Genomic DNA, 19,315 nt, shown 5'->3' on the forward strand with positions numbered 1-19,315 from the left:
TTACAGCATTTCCTACGACTTTTATCAGGCAGGTCTGTGCTCTTAAATAGATAGATTGTGGGAGTAAAGACTAATTGTAATTGGAGTCCTTTTCAGGACTAGGTTACATCAGTTCCTATCAGTTTTTGCCAGGCAGGTCTGTGCCAGTGCTGTGCAAGTTTTTTTCACAGCATTTGGCTGAATCTAGCAAAGCTAATCCTTTTTGGCCTATTGCAGAGTGTGTTAGTCAGTGGAGTAGCCTATCTGTGTTGCAAGATATACCACCTGTGTATAGAATACCAATTTTTTTACTGCACCTAGTGAAGTTAAATCTTTTGGGCATAGCATCATTCTATTAGTCCATCTATACTGACCTACATCAGGTTGCAAACTGAATATAATTTTTTTCTGCATCTAGCTCTGAAAAAATATTTGGGCTTCTAGCAGTGTGTGGGACTTGGTCTATTAGTCCATCTATACTGACCTCCATCAGGTTGCAAATTAAAAATAATTTTTTTCTGCATTTAGCTCTGAAAAAATATTTGGGCTTCTAGCAGTGTGTGGGACTTGTTCTATTAGTCCTTCTATACTGACCTCCAGCAGGTTGCAAATTGAATATAATTTTTTTCTGCATCTAGCTCTGAAAAAATATTTGGGCTTCTAGCGGTGTGTGGGACTTGGTCTATTAGTCCATCTATACTGACCTCCATCAGGTTGCAAATTAAAAATAATTTTTTTCTTCATTTATCTCTGAAAAAATATTTGGGCTTCTAGCAGCGTGTGGGACTTGTTCTATTAGTCCATCTATACTGACCTCCATCAGGTTGCAAATTAAAAATAATTTTTTTCTGCATCTAGCTCTGAAAAAATATTTGGGCTTCTAGCAGTGTGTGGGACTTGGTCTATTAGTCCATCTATACTGACCTCCATCAGGTTGCAAATTAAAAATAATTTTTTTCTTCATTTATCTCTGAAAAAATATTTGGGCTTCTAGCAGCGTGTGGGACTTGTTCTATTAGTCCATCTATACTGACCTCCATCAGGTTGCAAATTAAAAATAATTTTTTTCTGCATCTAGCTCTGAAAAAATATTTGGGCTTCTAGCAGTGTGTGGGACTTGGTCTATTAGTCCATCTATACTGACCTCCATCAGGTTGCAAATTAAAAATAATTTTTTTCTGCATCTAGCTCTGAAAAAATATTTGGGCTTCTAGCGGTGTGTGGGACTTGGTCTATTAGTCCATCTATACTGACCTCCATCAGGTTGCAAATTAAAAATAATTTTTTTCTGCATCTAACCCAGCCAATAGTTTTGGCCTAATACCACAGTTTGGCCACTCAGCTCTGCTCGGTTACCATCCATTGTTTTTTTGTGCAAACAACTCCAGAGTTGTGAATTAGTTAACCACCAAAATGAGTGGAAAAAGGCCTGCTGCTGGTGGAAAGGGGAATAGGCGTGTTGGGAAGGGGAAAAAAGGTTGTGTCCGTGGGGTAGGTGCAGAAGAAAGACCATCTTCCAGCCAAACTAAAATGTCTACTTCTTTTAGCGGACAATGTGATAAGATCCCTTTCTTACGGCCACGCCAATCGCTACAAATTCCAGATGAGGCACAAAAACAGCAGGTGCTTCAACGGATATCAAGTGCTCCTTTAAGTGGGCTCTCCTCCACATCAACTTCAACATCACAAATACTCCAGTCCTCAAAGGTGTCACCCAAATCGCACTTGCTTCCTCACAGCTCCCAAATCTCCAGCTGCCCGTCTGAGTATGAGGTAGAACAGATGGTTGAGTCTGCAGAGCTGTTTACTCATACTATAGCCTGGGAATCAGAGGTCGACTCCAGCGCTTCTGTGAATCCAGACGAGGAAATGATCTGCACTGATGCCCAGAATCTTTATGAGTCGGATCCAGGACCAGACGCAGAAGGTTCTGACCATAATGTAGACCCTCATTCCCAAACTGTAACTCCTGTTGGTGGAGACAATGAGGAAGACGATGATAAGACTCAAATACCTGATTGGAGCGACAACTTTAGTTTTTTGTCAGGGCAGGAACAGGTTGGCTCTGAGGACGACGGGTGTGATAACGCACAGGGTGATGATGATGAGGTCGGAGATCCCACTTACTGTCAACCCACAGTCAGCCAAGAGATGAGGTCAGCAGAGGAGGTGGAGGAAGATGCTAGTGACGACGAGGTCAGGTTGCGCCTTCCTGGACAGAGACGTAGTACTGGAAGCACGTCAACAACTGCATCCTCAAACACAACTCTGCCTCTCACCACAAGTCGTGGTGGCTCTTCAGGTCGCATGGGTGCTAAGCCTTGCATAGCCTGGGCATTTTTTCAGATCGATAAAGATGACCCAACTCGTGTTATCTGTAACATTTGTCAGCAAAAGCTAAGTAGAGGCCAAAAAATACATAGTTTGAGTACTTCATGCATGAACCGGCACATGGACATGAAGCATAAGTTGCAGTGGGAAGCTCAGTGTGCTACAATGCGGTCTAGCCGGCCGGGCCAACCACCGTCTGCCATATCTTGTGCATCCGCGGCCTCTTCATCCTCTGTGACTGGGGGGACAGCAGTCACACCTGTTTTGGGGCGCAGACCTGCCACCTCTTTACCCGCAACAGCCAGCGTGATTGGCAGGTCATCATTTTCTTTGGAGGTGGTAACACCAGCTGGTCTTGAGCGCTGTCCGACATCGATAGCACCACCTTTGGATCAAGGCAACCTAACATGTCCGCCTGCATCTTCCTCACAGACCGGCAGTTTGCCGGGGACACCCTTATCAACCCCGTCTAAGCACAATAGCCAGCCCTCGGTCCCTCAGATGTGGACAAGTAAAAGACCATTTCCTCCTAGCCATGAGAAAGCTAAGAGGTTGAATTTCACCATCTGCAAGCTCTTGGCTACAGAAATGCTGCCTTTCCGCCTGGTGGACACAGAGGATTTTCGAGACCTTATGTCCGTCGCAGTGCCCCAGTACCAGATGCCCAGTCGGCACTACTTCTCAAAGAAAGGTGTGCCTGCGCTCCACCAGCATGTAGCACACAACATCACCGCTTCTTTGAGAAACTCTGTGTGTGACAGGGTGCATTTCACCACAGACACTTGGACAAGTAGGCATGGACAGGGGCGTTACATGTCGCTGACTGGGCACTGGGTAACTATGGTGACAGCAGGACAAGGGGCTGCTGTCCAAGTCTTGCCGTCCCCACGAGTTGTGCGTCAATCCTCTTTATGTCATTTTTCCTCCACTGCTTCTGCCTCCTCAACCTCCTCTCGGTCTTCCACCTGCACCCAAAGCCTGTCTGGTCATGCCACAAGCTTTCTAACTGCGCAGAAGGGATCCTGCACACCTCCTTACTATGCTGGCAGTAGGGCTCAACGTCATCAGGCGGTTTTTACATTGAAATGTCTGGGAAATGTGAGTCACACAGCTGAGGAGTTGTGGTCAGCTCTGGAGAACCAATTTCATGAATGGTTGTCTCCACTGGACCTGAAACCAGGGAAGGCCGTGTGCGACAATGCTGCAAACCTGGGTGCGGCCCTTCGCCGGGGCAATGTCACACACGTGCCTTGTATGGCTCACGTGTTGAACCTGGTTGTCCAGCAATTTTTAGCCCACTATCCCAGACTAGATGGCCTTCTGCAGAGGGCACGGTCGCTGTGTGCTCACTTCCGCCGTTCGCATCCCGCAGCTCAGTGACTTACATCTCTACAGAAGTCGTTGGGCCTGCCACTTCACCGGCTAAAATGCGATGTGCCTACCCGGTGGAATTCAACTCTGCACATGTTGCAGCGACTGTGGCAGCACCGACAAGCCCTGGTGCAATACGTTCTGACGTATAGCCTGGGCCAACGAGATTCAGAGGTGGGGCAAATCACGCTGGAGGAGTGGTCTCAGATCAGGGACCTATGCACCCTTCTGCACAGTTTTGAAATGGCGACGAAGATGTTTAGTGCTGACGATGCCATTATCAGCATGACTATTCCGGTGATTTACATGCTGGAGCACATGTTAAACAGAATTCGGAGTCAGGTGGTGGCACAAGAGGAGGTGGAGGAAGTAGAGGAGGAGGAGTTGTATGCGGAAGGGCTAACATCTGCAAGGTCCAGACGGTCGGCAGCACCAGGGCGGCAGGCATGTGAGGGTGGGGGAGATGATTTTACCAGGGCGCATGGTAGCAGCCAAGCTAGTGAGGAAGGTGCAGGAGCCCAGGAAGAAGTGGAGGACGAACTGATGGAAGACTCATCAGATGAGGGAGACCTTGATCACATTTCTGTTGTGCGAGGTTGGGGGGAGAGGACAGAGGAAGGAAGCATGATTGTTACCTCGCCACCAACACAACAGGGACTTGGTGCTCCTGGATGCGCAACACACATGAGTGCCTTCTTGCTGCACTACCTGCAACATGACCCTCGAATTGTGAGAATTAGAAATAATCCTGACTACTGGGTTGCCACACTGTTAGATCCCCGGTACAAAAGTAAATTTGCAGAAATTATTCCTGCCATAGAAAGGGATGCACGCATGCAGGAGTATCAGCAGAGACTGTTGCAGAATCTTACATGTGCTTTTCCACAAAATACCAGTGGTGCACGTAGTGAATCTCACAGTTCCAACTTGCCAACCGTGGTCTGTATGGAATTGTTCAATAAAGGGCCCAAAATTAAGATAACATAGATGGGAGAGGTCTCTATGAATAGGAATTCCTAAGTATTTGATACCCTGTGAGGGCCAGGCAAAGGGAAAGTTGGACTGGATGGAATCCTATATGGATTTAGGGAGGGAGACATCGAGGGCCTCAGACTTCGCTGCATTGATTTTAAAATTTTACCATGTAACAAAGTGATCTATTTCAGCCATAACAGCAGGGATGGATATATGTGATTGAGTGATATATACTAGGACATCATCAGCAAATAGAGAGCACTTGTACTCGGTGCCTCCCACCTCAATCCACCTAATATTGGGGTTATGGCGAATTGATGAGAGCAGGTGCTCCGTCACTAGGATGTATAAGAGAGGGGACAGAGGACATCCCTGCCTTGTCCCATTGATTATTGTGAAAGGTGATGAAAATGTTCTGACGCACCCCCTGGGCCTTGGGACACCCGGAGCCGGACCCTTTTTGGTGGATGCTGGTGGTTGTAGTCTTCGTGGCGGCGATCCGGTTCCGTGGCTCAGGGCGGTCAAACCAGTGGCGGAACTATTTATGTGGTTTTGATGTTTAAATGTCCGACTACGCCACCCGTGGATTGCGGTCAGAGTGAACCGCCGCTACAGGGCAGACCGCTAAGGCTGGTGTTGTGGGTGCAGCAGAGCGTAGCATAACTCCCCACGGGAGGAGTATAGCCTCAGGGCAGTGTATGCGGAGGATGGGGGTGATGGTGCAGGGCAGCAGCAGTAACGACACGGAGTCAGTGATGCAGTTCAGGGCCTTTACTCACAGTTCTTATTATCCAGACCACGTCTGCAGGTAACGGCTGCCCACGTCGTACTGTGCTCACCAGGTGAGGGGCTCAGACAACTCCCAGATAACTTTGGAGCGCTTCACAGGACCCCCTTTGTGTGTCCTTTGTCTGGCCTTTCTTACCAACACTTCTGTCCGGCTGCCTCGGGCCTCCTCTTGGTAAACTTGGCGCCAGTTTCCCTGACCCTATGTGGTGCCTTCCTAGCGGGTGGAGCAAGGGGCTGCGCCACATAAAATGTCAGAGCCTCCGGTTTCTAGCTGAGGGTCGTTTCCCGCCTCCACTAGTTCGGGGACCGGTCTCCCCCTTTGGCCTGACCCCTCCACGCAGGTGGATTCGGGCGTGCGGTGGCGACTCGCCCGTCCGCACCCCTGGGATCCCTTCATTCCTCGTTCCTGGAGCCTTCTCCGCTCCTCTTCCTTCCTTCTCCCTCTTGCAGGCCTGGGCCTCTGTTACTAGGCCCGCCTCCGGAGCAGAGCTCATGCAGAGCCCCTGCTCCCTGCCACTTCTGCTCAGACTTCTCTGCACTGAACTAAGATGGTGCCCACCTTTTATACTCCCTTCTCAATGCACCCAGGAACTGCTTCCTCCCTGCTCCTGCACTGCAGGGTTCCCCTTCCTCAGTGTTCCCTCCCCCCACTCCAGCCAGGGACAGGGACTGTCGTGCCCATCTCAGGGGCATATTGGTCGCCCTGCCCCACGGCAATGTGGTGTAATGCATGCAGGTGTCGGGTCCTGATCCACACTCCATCCTTATCTGAGAGTGAGATATCACACCTCTGGGTGAGGTGCAATACGTCTGTAGCAACCGAGCCCTCGGTGCTACAGTTCCATTTATCTTCAGCCTAGGTGACGTATTGTGATACAGGGCCGTGATTTTGGCTATAAAAGGGTCCCCTAGACCCCTACCCCAAGCTTTTTAAGAGAATCATATATGGCGTGCCAGGAGACTCTATGGAATGCTTTCTCAGCATCCAACGAGAGTATCTACTTACAAATTTTTAACTGCATCTAGCCCAGGAAATACTTTGTGCCTAGTAGCAGTGTCTGCTAGTCAGCGGATTATCCCGGCTGTTAAGCAAGCTACACCACCTGTAGTTTGGACACTTAATTTTTTCAAAGGAAATGCTTCGGGACCACGGGATACTTAGTGAAGAGCATCAGGAGGCACCCCAAGGCATAGGGGCTGGGACTGGCACTAGGATGCCTTGCGGTGGACAGCCGAGCTCGATCCTTATAAAAGCTTTTTAACTGCAGCAGCTTTAGTGGACGCTACTGGAGCTGGAATTACGCGGCTGCTGGCATGAGACTTGCCCTCCAATAGATCCTTGTAAATGGATTTAAAGTGTATTCATTCAAATTAGAGGGACAATTTAAATTAAAAAGCTTAGAGCTGCCTCCACCACAGGGGGGCTCTCTCGACCCACCAGCGGACAGGCACCAGTATTGGGAGAGGGGGGCTGGCCGTCAGGGTTCACCGCGGCTCTGGCACAAACCCGGCGACACGGAGGTGGCACGGGCAGGAGCGGACTGGCCGTCTCGGCTTCTCACTTTTTGGATTTTAGAAGGGCATGACATGCCTATATCTGTGTCTCCCCCTCCTTTTACTCCTCCACCTCTTTTCTTTTCGCATGACTATATGTACTTGTCACTTTTCCATGTGTTAGTTGTGTCTTCTGAGCAGTTTGTCAGCTTTTGGACACCTTTGAAGGTGTTTTCTATGTGTTTCTATGTGTTTTTGTTTGCCTGCCATTGGTTTTAACGGTGTTCGAAGGTGTTCGACGAACAGTTCGACGAACAGTTCGGCGAACACACGGGTGTTCGACGAACCGAACCGAACTCGAACACTACGGGGGTGGCTCAACACTATTATGGAGAGTGGTTCTAAAATTTCTTCTACGATCTCCTTCAGTACTCTGGGGTGTAATTCATCTGGACCTGGAGACTTGAACTCATTCATGTTAGCTAAATATTCCCTCACAATCTTTCTGTTTACAGATAACTTGGATTCCTCTATTCCTTTAAAAGGACAGTGAAGATCAGTTGATGTTACATTTTCTTTCTGAGAGAAAACAGATGCAAAATAGGAATTAAAAAGTTCGGCCTTCTCAACATCCTCTCTTACCATTTCTCCAATTTCATCCTGTAAAAATCCTATAGCATCTTTGACTTTTCTTTTACTTTTGACATACCCCCAAAATCCTTTTTTATTGCTTTTGACATCTCTTGCAAGCCTTAATTCATTGTCAGCTTTAGCTAACCTGATACGTGCCCTGCAGGATCTGCAGACTGCATTATAATCTTCTTCAGATATGCCTCCCTCTTTCCATTTAATAAACATTTCTTTCTTTCTTTTTAGCATGTGTTTAAGTTCTGTGTTCATCCATCCTGGTTTCCTTAAATGCTTCCCATTCTTCCTACTTTTCGGGATTGTTAACGATTGTGCTTTGAGAATCTCATTTTTAAAAATTTCCCATCTTTCCTGGACATTTTTGTCCTTAAGGACATCCAGCCATTGGATCCCTCCTATTCTCTTTCTGAGTCTCTTAAAATCTGCCTTTCTAAAATCTAACCTTGAAGTTTGAGTCTTCACATGTCTTCCTCCTCTAGTTATCCAAAATTCTATAATAGCATGATCGCTGCCTCCTAGGGTCCCAGCCACCTTTACCTCCTCAACCATTTCCTCCCTGTTTACAAGGATTAGATCCAAAGTAGCAGATCCCCTTGTTTTCTCCCCTACCTTTTGGAAGATAAAGTTGTCAGCAAGAGAGGATAAGAATTTGCTTGACCTGTTAGTTTTACTTGAGAGAGATTCCCAACAAATGTCTGGATAGTTGAAATCTCCCATGACCACTACGTCATATTTTTTGGAGAACTTGGTCATTTGATACATAAAGAGTTCATCCATATCTTCAGCTTGCCCAGGTGGCCTGTAGTAAATGCCTACAATGGTGTCCTTTCCGTTGTTCTCTCCTTGTATTCTTACCCAAACAGTTTCCACAGAACTCCCAGTCTCTGAAGCTTCAATCTCTGTGCAGATATACGCTTTTCTAACATACAATGCAACACCTCCTCCTCGTTTATCAAGTCTGTTTCTTGCAAATAAGTTGTATCCTTTTAGCCTTTTATTCCAATCATGTGTATCGTCCCACCAAGTTTCAGTGATTCCAATGACATCATATTCCTTTTCCTGCATTAGTAGTTCCAATTCTCCTTGTTTGTTGCCCATGCTTTGTGCATTTGTATAAAAACATTTTAGTTTGTGATTGGTTTCTCTTCCTCCCATATTTTTATTATTTAAATTGTTTTGTCTTTGTTCTTCTTTTCCACTTCCAGTAGCAGAGATCTCAATAGTATTTGTCAGCTGTATGGCTTTTTCTGGCCTTTTGCTTCCCTTCCCACATTGTTCTAGTTTAAAGCTCTTCTGATGAGTGTAGCAAGGCGACTTCCAAATACATGTTTTCCAGTCTTCGTAAGGTGCACCCCATCTCTAGCAAGTAGTCCATCGTATAGGTAATTCATTCCGTGATCCAGAAATCCAAATCCTTGTTGACGGCACCATCGACGTAGCCAGTTGTTCACCTGTAGAATCTTATTCCACCTCATTGTTCCATGGCCATCCACTGGGAGGATGGATGAGAAGACCACCTGCGCTCCCAATTCTTTCACTTTCTTGCCTAAGTCTTCAAAGTCACTGCAGATGGTTTCCAGGTCCTTTCTTGCGGTGTCATTTGTCCCCACATGTATTAGCAGGAATGGGTAGTGATCTGTAGGTCTGAAGAGTCTTGATATCCTGTCAGACACATCTTTAATTTTTGCTCCTGGAAGACAGCACATTTCTCTTGAGGTTATGTCTGGTCTGCAGATAGCGGCCTCTGTTCCTCTTAACAGGGAATCCCCCATGACCACCACTCTCCGTTTTTTCTTCACAACATTCTTCTTTCTCCATCCAGGAGGATTCTGAGGGCTTACAAGGTTATTCATTGCTGGCAAAGTCTTATTTTGCTGTATTTCTTCATGGTTCTCCTGCGTGAGAGCCTGGTACTGGTTCCTGAGCAGTATGGGTGCTGACTGCCTCTCGATCCTCCTGCTTCTGTGGGTCACATGCTTCCATTCCTCTGTTTCGTCAGGTGCAGTTCGAATTTCTTCTCTTTCTGAATCATGAAGAGATAATTCTGCTCTGTCTAAGAACTCTTCACCTTCCATAATGATTTTCAAGGTAGTTAACCTCTCTTCTAGATTTTGCAACTTTTCCTCCAACAGGGACACAAGCTTGCATTTCTGGCATGTGAAGTTTGGCTTTTCCACTGGCAAGTCTGTGAACATGTAGCAGGATATGCAGCTCACCAAATGGCTCCTGGACTCTTCCATGTTCTTATTGTTAATGTTCTGAAAACAGTGAAAAAAGCTTAAAAAAAAAAGCTTCAAAATGCGCGCACCGGAACCGATGTCCTCTTTTCAGCTCCAACAGCCAAAATCCAGTGTTCTTTGAGCTCGCGGAGACTCTTCACTTACCCCAAAATGCAGTGGGAATATGCAAATTATCTCCTCAGGACTCCTCCCCTGGTTTACCGATGTCCTCTTTTCAGCTCCAACAGCCAAAATCCAGTGTTCTTTGAGCTCGCGGAGACTCTTCACTTACCCCAAAATGCAGTGGGAATATGCAAATTATCTCCTCAGGACTCCTCCCCTGGTTTACCGATGTCCTCTTTTCAGCTCCAACAGCCAAAATCCAGTGTTCTTTGAGCTCGCGGAGACTCTTCACTTACCCCAAAATGCAGTGGGAATATGCAAATTATCTCCTCAGGACTCCTCCCCTGGTTTACCGATGTCCTCTTTTCAGCTCCAACAGCCAAAATCCAGTGTTCTTTGAGCTCACGGAGACTCTTCACTTACCCCAAAATGCAGTGGGAATATGCAAATTATCTCCTCAGGACTCCTCCCCTGGTTTACCGATGTCCTCTTTTCAGCTCCAACAGCCAAAATCCAGTGTTCTTTGAGCTCGCGGAGACTATTCACTTACCCCAAAATGCAGTGGGAATATGCAAATTATCTCCTCAGCACTCCTCCCCTGGTTTACCGATGTCCTCTTTTCAGCTCCAACAGCCAAAATCCAGAGTTCTTTGAGCTCGCGGAGACTCTTCACTTACCCCAAAATGCAGTGGGAATATGCAAATTATCTCCTCAGGACTCCTCCCCTGGTTTACCGATGTCCTCTTTTCAGCTCCAACAGCCAAAATCCAGTGTTCTTTGAGCTCGCGGAGACTCTTCACTTACCCCAAAATGCAGTGGGAATATGCAAATTATCTCCTCAGGACTCCTCCCCTGGTTTACCGATGTCCTCTTTTCAGCTCCAACAGCCAAAATCCAGTGTTCTTTGAGCTCGCGGAGACTCTTCACTTACCCCAAAATGCAGTGGGAATATGCAAATTATCTCCTCAGCACTCCTCCCCTGGTTTACCGATGTCCTTTTTTCAGCTCCAACAGACAAAATCCAGTGTTCTTTGAGCTCGCGGAGACTCTTCACTTACCCCAAAATGCAGTGGGAATATGCAAATGATCTCCCCAGGACTCCTCCCCTGGTTTACCGATGTCCTCTTTTCAGCTCCAACAGCCAAAATCCAGTGTTCTTTGAGCTCGCAGAGACTCTTCACTTACCCCAAAATGCAGTGGGAATATGCAAATTATCTCCACAGGACTCCTCCCCTGGTTTACCGATGTCCTCTTTTCAGCTCCAACAGCCAAAATCCAGTGTTCTTTGAGCTCGCGGAGACTCTTCACTTAACCCAAAATGCAGTGGGAATATGCAAATTATCTCCTCAGGACTCCTCCCCTGGTTTACCGATGTCCTCTTTTCAGCTCCAACAGCCAAAATCCAGTGTTCTTTGAGCTCGCGGAGACTCTTCACTTAACCCAAAATGCAGTGGGAATATGCAAATTATCTCCTCAGGACTCCTTCCCTGGTTTACCGATGTCCTCTTTTCAGCTCCAACAGCCAAAATCCAGTGTTCTTTGAGCTCGCGGAGACTCTTCACTTACCCCAAAATGCAGTGGGAATATGCAAATTATCTCCTCAGGACTCCTCTCCTGGTTTACCGATGTCCTCTTTTCAGCTCCAACAGCCAAAATCCAGTGTTCTTTGAGCTCGCGGAGACTCTTCACTTACCCCAAAATGCAGTGGGAATATGCAAATTATCTCCTCAGGACTCCTCCCCTGGTTTACTGATGTCCTCTTTTCTGCTCCAACAGCCAAAATCCAGTGTTCTTTGAGCTCGCGGAGACTCTTCACTTACCCCAAAATGCAGTGGGAATATGCAAATTATCTCCTCAGGACTCCTCCCCTGGTTTACTGATGTCCTCTTTTCTGCTCCAACAGCCAAAATCCAGTGTTCTTTGAGCTCGCGGAGACTCTTCACTTACCCCAAAATGCAGTGGGAATATGCAAATTATCTCCTCAGGACTCCTCCCCTGGTTTACTGATGTCCTCTTTTCTGCTCCAACAGCCAAAATCCAGTGTTCTTTGAGCTCGCGGAGACTCTTCACTTACCCCAAAATGCAGTGGGAATATGCAAATTATCTCCTCAGGACTCCTCCCCTGGTTTACTGATGTCCTCTTTTCTGCTCCAACAGCCAAAATCCAGTGTTCTTTGAGCTCGCGGAGACTCTTCACTTACCCCAAAATGCAGTGGGAATATGCAAATTATCTCCTCAGGACTACTCCCCTGCAACATGTGCAGAGTTGAATTCCACCGTGTTGGCACATCGCATTTCAGCCGGTGAACTGGCAGGCCCAACGACTTCGGTAGAGATGTCAGTTGTTGAGCTGTGGGATGCGAATGGCGGAAGTGAGCACACAGCGACCGTGCCCTCTGCAGAAGGCCATCTAGTCCGGGATAGTGGGCTAAAAATTGCTGGTTCAACACGTGAGCCATACAAGGCATGTGTGTGACATTGCCATGGCGAAGGGCCGCACCCAGGTTTGCAGCATTGTCGCACACGGCCTTCCCTGGTTGCAGGTCCAGTGGAGACAACTATTCATGAAACTGGGTCTCCAGAGCTGACCACAACTCCTCAGCTGTGTGATTCACATTTCCCAGACATTTCAAAGTAAACACTGATGCCGTTGAGCCCTGCTGCCAGCATAGTAAGGAGGTGTGCAGGATTCCTTCTGCGCAGTTTGAAAGCAGGTGGCATTACCAGACAGGCTTTGGGTGCAGGTGGAGGACCGAGAGGAGGTTGAGGAAGCAGAAGCAGTCGAGGTACTTCGAGATAAAGTGGATTGACGCACAACTCGTGGAGATGGCAAGACTTTGACAGCAGCCCCTTGTCCTGCTGTCACCATAGTTACCCAGTGCCCAGTCAGCGACATGTAACGCCCCTGTCCATGCCTACTCGTCCAAGTGTCTGTGGTGAAATGCACCCTGTCACACACAGAGTTTCTCAAAGGAGCGGTGATGTTGTGTGCGACATGCTGGTGGAGCGCAGGCACACCTTTCTTTGAGAAGTAGTGCCGACTGGGCATCTGGTACTGGGGCACTGTGACAGACATAAGGTCTCGAAAATCCTCTGTGTCCTACAGGCGGAAAGGCAGCATTTCTGTAGCCAACAGCTTGCAGATGGTGAAATTCAAAATCTTAGCTTCGTCATGGCTAGGAGGAAATGGTCTTTTACTTTTCTACATCTGAGGGACCGAGGGCTGGCTGTTGTGCTTAGACGGGGTTGAGTAGGGTGTCCCCGGCAAACTGCCGGTCTGTGAGGAAGATGCAGGCGGACATGTTAGGTTGCCTTGATCCAAAGGTGGTGCTCTCGATGTCGGAGAGCGCTCAACACCAGCAGGTGTTTCCACTTCCCAATGAACTGATGACCTGCCAATCACACTGGCTGTTGCGGGTAAAGAGGTGGCAGGTCTGCATCCAAAAACATGTGTGACTGCTGTCCCCCCAGTCACAGAGGATGAGAGGCTGCAGATGCACAATATGGTGCAGACAGTGGTTGGCCCGGCCCGCTAGGCCACATTGTAGCACAGTGAGCTTCCCACTGCAACTTATGCTTCATATCCATGTGACGGTACATGCATGAAGTACTCAAACTATGGATTTCTTGGCCTCTACTTAGCTTTTGGTGACAAATATTACAGATAACATGAGTTGGGTCATCCTTATCGATCTGAAGAAATGCCCAGGCTATGCAAGGCTTAAAGCTCATGCGACCTGAAGAGCCACTATGACTTGTGGTCAGAGACAGAGTTGTGGTTGAGGATGCAGTTGTTGACGTGCTTCCAGTACTCCGTCTCTGTCCAGGAAGGCGCAACCTAACCTTATCGTCAATAGCATTTGTGACGCCCCGCTGCGCTTGGTATCACAGATCCTCGAAGAGTGCATTGATGGAATCCTCCACAAGAGGCCCCCATAAACATTCGCACATCTCCACCTTCCACCTCAGACCAGCAGAGGGAGCACGTTAGGGATATAAATAGGGAAGGTGAAGCTAGGCAGTTCAGTTCCTGTGAAGAGTTCCTGCAGTGGAGAAGCCTAAGAGAGGTCAGTCTGCAGTGGAGCCCAGTCTAGTCTAGAGAACTCAGTTAATAGTTCAGCACTGGAGCACGAGGCTCCTGGTAGCTAGATTCAGGGAGCCCAGATAGAGCTTAAGGTGTGCCGGCGCCATAAGATCGGTGAAGCGCGGCAAGCTGCCGTTAGTGTGTATAGCCTAGTGAGGGCCCGAGTAGGCGAGTGGTGAGTTAGTACATAAGGGGCAGAGGAGCTTAACCAGCTCACCCCGAAGCATTTACCGGACACCGGATCCAAGCTTACCGGGTTCTCTATGACCCAGTAAGGCATAACCGGAATCCCTGGAGAACTACAAGTCCCAGGATCGCTAAGGTGCTGATACTGTTATGTTCTGCTACCAGAGCTAAGGAAAGAGAGGAGATCTGTCCCTACGATAGAACTCAGCTTAATCCCTACGATGTAACAGGGGACCTGATCCTGCGATCAGACCTGCTAAAGTCCTAAGCTAGTCTGTACGGAGACCTATAGATGTGGGGAAGGAATCCCTACAAGTACTAAGGACTGGGAGGAATATGGGACACCTCCTAACAGAAATAGTAGCAGAAAGACGAACAAACAAAATATATAGAACATAGAGGTCAGAAGACCAAGCAAACTAACAGAGCAAGACACAGAGCACAGGCTAGCTAGAAAGTAGATATACAATGAAGTCCAGCAAAGCCAGAAGGGCGGAGCAGGATTAAATAGGCCAACAAGGTCATGTGACCAGCAAAGGAAAAAAAACCTAAGAGCAAGGTTCTAACAGTACCCCCCCTTCTAAGAGGATCCTCCGGATCCCCTAGGACCAGGCTTATCAGGAAATCTCCTGTGAAACGCTCTGATAAGTCTGGACGCGGAAACATCATCCGACCTCACCCAAGAGTTATCCTCGGGACCGAAACCTTTCCAGGCCACAAGATACTGCAAACTACCTCTATACCGTCTAGAGTTAAGGATGCGAGAAATTTCATATTCCCCGTCCTCCACCACCGGAGGAACAGAGGCAGAGTCGTCACAATCCGATACAACAGCTTTTTTCAACAGAGAGACATGAAATACCGGATTAATTCTCCAGGAGGTAGGAACCTCCAACCTAACAGCAGATTGGTTGACAACCTGAAGCACCTTAAAGGGCCCTACAAACTTGGGACCCAATTTCTTAGAAGGAATCCTCAACCGCAGATTCCTAGAGGACAACCAAACCATGTCACCAACAGCGAACAAAACCTCCTGTCGTTTCCTATCAAAGTAGTCTTTAGATTTTCTGTTGGCCTCCTGAAGATTACCACGCACATCCGTCCAAACTCTCTCCAAATCACCGGAAAAATTCTCCTCCTCAGGCACGGCAGATCCCAACTTGGAGAATGACCCAAACGACGGATGACTCCCAGAACAACAAAAAAAAAGGCGAACAACCAGCAGAAGAAGATGTATGATTGTTCAGAGCAAATTCAGCAAGTGGGAGAAACTCAGACCACCCCTCTTGATTGTCTACCACAAAACAATGCAAGAACTGCTCAACATCCTGGTTTTTCCTTTCTGTCTGGCCATTAGATTCAGGATGATATCCGGACGAGAACGACAAATGAACTCCCAACCTATCACAAAAGGCACGCCAAAAACGAGCCACGAACTGAGGACCCCTATCAGAAACAATGTCAGTAGGAACGCCATGAAGTCTGACAATTTCCTTGACAAAGGCCTTAGCGAGAGTTTTAGCGCAGGGCAGTTTGACGAAAGGAACCAAGTGACACATCTTGCTAAAACGGTCCACGACCACCCAGATGACAGTAAAACCCTCAGAGGGGGGAAGGTCAGTTATAAAGTCCATAGCCAAATGTGTCCAAGGAGCACTGGGAACCTCCAAAGGACAAAGCAACCCCGCAGCAGGAGTATGTGAGGACTTAGATCTAGCACATATAGTACATTGACGCACCCACTTAATGACTTCCTTCTGCCATCCAGGCCACCAAAAACTGCGACCCACCAGTCTCTTGGTCTCAGAGATTCCGGGATGACCTGCCAACCGAGATTCATGACACTCAACAAACAAATCTCTCCTAAAGGTCCCAGGCACAAACAACCTCCCATGAGGAGTGTTAGAAGGGGCATTCTCCTGTGCTTTAAGAATCTCATTTTCCAAAACGGAGTCCAAAGCAGCTATCACAACACCTTCTTGTAAAATGTTCTCCTCTTTCTCAGCACCGACTATGGGAGAAAAACTGCGAGACAAGGCATCCGCCTTAACATTCTTAGTACCAGGGATGTAAGTAACGGAGAAATTAAACCGCGAGAAAAACAGTGCCCACCTAGCCTGACGGGCATTCAGGCACTTGGCAGCATCAAGATATATCAGATTTTTATGATCCGTAAGAACCTGAACGGGAAATTCCGCACCTTCCAAGAAGTGGCGCCAGTGTTCAAATGCGAGTTTAATAGCCAATAATTCCCGATTACCAATATCGTAATTCAGTTCAGTCTCCGAAAAATTTTTTGAAAAAAAGGCACAGGGATGTAATCCATCCCCGTTATCCTGAGACAATACTGCGCCAACCCCCACAGAGGAAGCATCAACCTCAACCAAAAACGGCCTAGTCACATCAGGCTGCATAAGGATGGGAGCAGAGGTGAACCTCTCCTTGAGATACACAAAAGCTTCAATGGCCTCAGAAGACCACTGAACCGCATCAGCACCTTTCCTGGTGAGATCAGTCAGAGGTTTGACAATACTAGAAAATTTTTTTATGAATTTTCTGTAGTAATTGGCGAAATCCAAAAACCTCTGTATCGATTTCAAACCAATAGGCCTAGGCCATTCCTGCACAGCCTGAACCTTAACCGGATCCATCTCAAAACCTTTGCTGGAGATAATGTAGCCCAAAAAACTAATTCTCTGTACAGCGAACTCACATTTCTCCAGCTTAGCAAAAAGCGAATTGTCCATTAATAACTGTAATACCTCACGCACGCTCCGCCAATGAGACTCCAGATCCGGCGAATAAATCAAAATGTCATCCAAATACACAACCACATTTTTGCCGATCAAAGGTCTAAGGATGTCATTAATAAGATTCTGAAAAAATGCAGGAGCATTAGTAAGACCAAAAGGCATAACCAGATTCTCAAAATGACCCACAGGAGTGTTAAAAGCAGTCTTCCATTCGTCACCCTCCTTCATGCGCAACAGATTGTATGCCCCCTTAAGGTCAATTTTAGAGAACCACTTGGCCCCCATTAACTGGTTAAACAGATCAGGAATCAATGGCAGTGGGTAAGGATTGCGTACAGTAATTTTGTTAATCTCACGAAAATCCAGACAAGGACGTAAACCGCCGTCCTTTTTTTTTACAAAAAAAAATCCAACCGCCACAGGAGACTTAGAGGGCCTAATGTGACCGGCGGCCAAACTTGTCTGTATGTATTCCTCCAAAGCCTTCCTCTCAGGAATAGTAAGGTTAAATAAACGACTTTTAGGCAGAGTCGCTCCAGGGACAAATTCAATAGAACAATCATAGTCTCTATGGGGAGGCAAAACCTGCGATTCCTTCTCAGAAAAAACTCTCCAAAAATCCTGAATAGGAACAGGCAATTCTCCCCTATCCAAAGCTGCAATACGCCCGTTACAACACTTGTCATAACATTTATGGCTCCAGGATTTAATTTCACTGGTAGACCAATCCAGTACAGGATTGTGAAATTTTAACCAGGGCAATCCCAATATTACTGGAGAAGGCAAGTTATTCAACACTACCAAATCCAATTTCTCATGGTGAACACCATTAATAGTGAGAGGAAATTCACAGACCTTGAGAGTAATATTCTTCAAAGGGGAACCATCAACAGAAACCACAACAATGGGGGATGATAAAGGTTCAGGTTCTAAATTGAGTTTTTCCACGAATCCCCCATCAATTACATTCAGAGTAGACCCGCAATCAACAAACACCCGAAATTCCATTAATTTTTTCTGAGCAATCGTGGAAGCAGCTAAAAATATACCCTTGGAATTTAAACAGGCAATACGGGCGTGACTGACCATTTTTTTTTCTTTCTTCATACGAAGCTCACAGCCTTTAATCAAATGACCAGATTTTCCGCAATAGAAACACAAGCCTTCAGAAAATCGACGGTCTTTTTCTTGAGAGCGAGGTGTCACCGATCCAATCTCCATCGATTCACCACTGTTAGTACACACATTCTCATAACCAGAAACTGACATAGCAGAGGATTTGCTCTCATTAACCCTAGCACGCAGTCTCCTATCCACCCGTATAGCTAATTGCATAGCCTGTTGCAAATCTTCAGGTGTAGGATAAGCAATTAGCAGGTCTTTAACCCTTTCACTGAGCCCAGCAAGAAATAGACTTTTCAGAGCAGAATCGTTCCACCCTGTTTGAGTAGACCAATGACGGAAATGAGTACAATATTTTTCCACATTACCTGATCCCTGTTTTAAACGTCTCAACTCAGTCTCAGCTGATGCGACACGGTCAGGATCATCATATAATAGTCCCAAAGCAGAAAAAAAACTATCCACTGATCTGAAGCATGTATCACTAGGTTGCAAAGAAAAGGCCCACTCCTGAGGCTCTTTGCGCAAAAGTGACATTATGAACCCTACGCGCTGGGATTCATCCCCAGAGGACTTAGGTCTCAAACGAAAATACAATAAGCAAGCATTTTTGAATGAAAAAAATTCTCGGTGTTCACCAAAAAATAAATCCGGCAAACATACCTTAGGCTCCAAGAAATGTGCTCCAGGACAGTTACTCACGTGCTGATGGAGCTCGGCCACCTCCAGAGAGAGTCCCTGCAGGCGATGAACCAAATCCTGAACCGACACCATGATGGAACAGAAAAATCTTTCCTTAGAGAATTTGCTGGCTGGACTTACTGTTATGTTCTGCTACCAGAGCTAAGGAAAGAGAGGAGATCTGTCCCTACGATAGAACTCAGCTTAATCCCTACGATGTAACAGGGGACCTGATCCTGCGATCAGACCTGCTAAAGTCCTAAGCTAGTCTGTACGGAGACCTATAGATGTGGGGAAGGAATCCCTACAAGTACTAAGGACTGGGAGGAATATGGGACACCTCCTAACAGAAATAGTAGCAGAAAGACGAACAAACAAAATATATAGAACATAGAGGTCAGAAGACCAAGCAAACTAACAGAGCAAGACACAGAGCACAGGCTAGCTAGAAAGTAGATATACAATGAAGTCCAGCAAAGCCAGAAGGGCGGAGCAGGATTAAATAGGCCAACAAGGTCATGTGACCAGCAAAGGAAAAAAAAACTAAGAGCAAGGTTCTA

Source organism: Phyllobates terribilis, unplaced genomic scaffold (genome assembly GCF_046119375.1).
Source record: "Phyllobates terribilis strain yellow unplaced genomic scaffold, ASM4611937v1 Scaffold_1__5_contigs__length_1240528914, whole genome shotgun sequence".
Taxonomy (NCBI): domain Eukaryota; kingdom Metazoa; phylum Chordata; class Amphibia; order Anura; family Dendrobatidae; genus Phyllobates; species Phyllobates terribilis.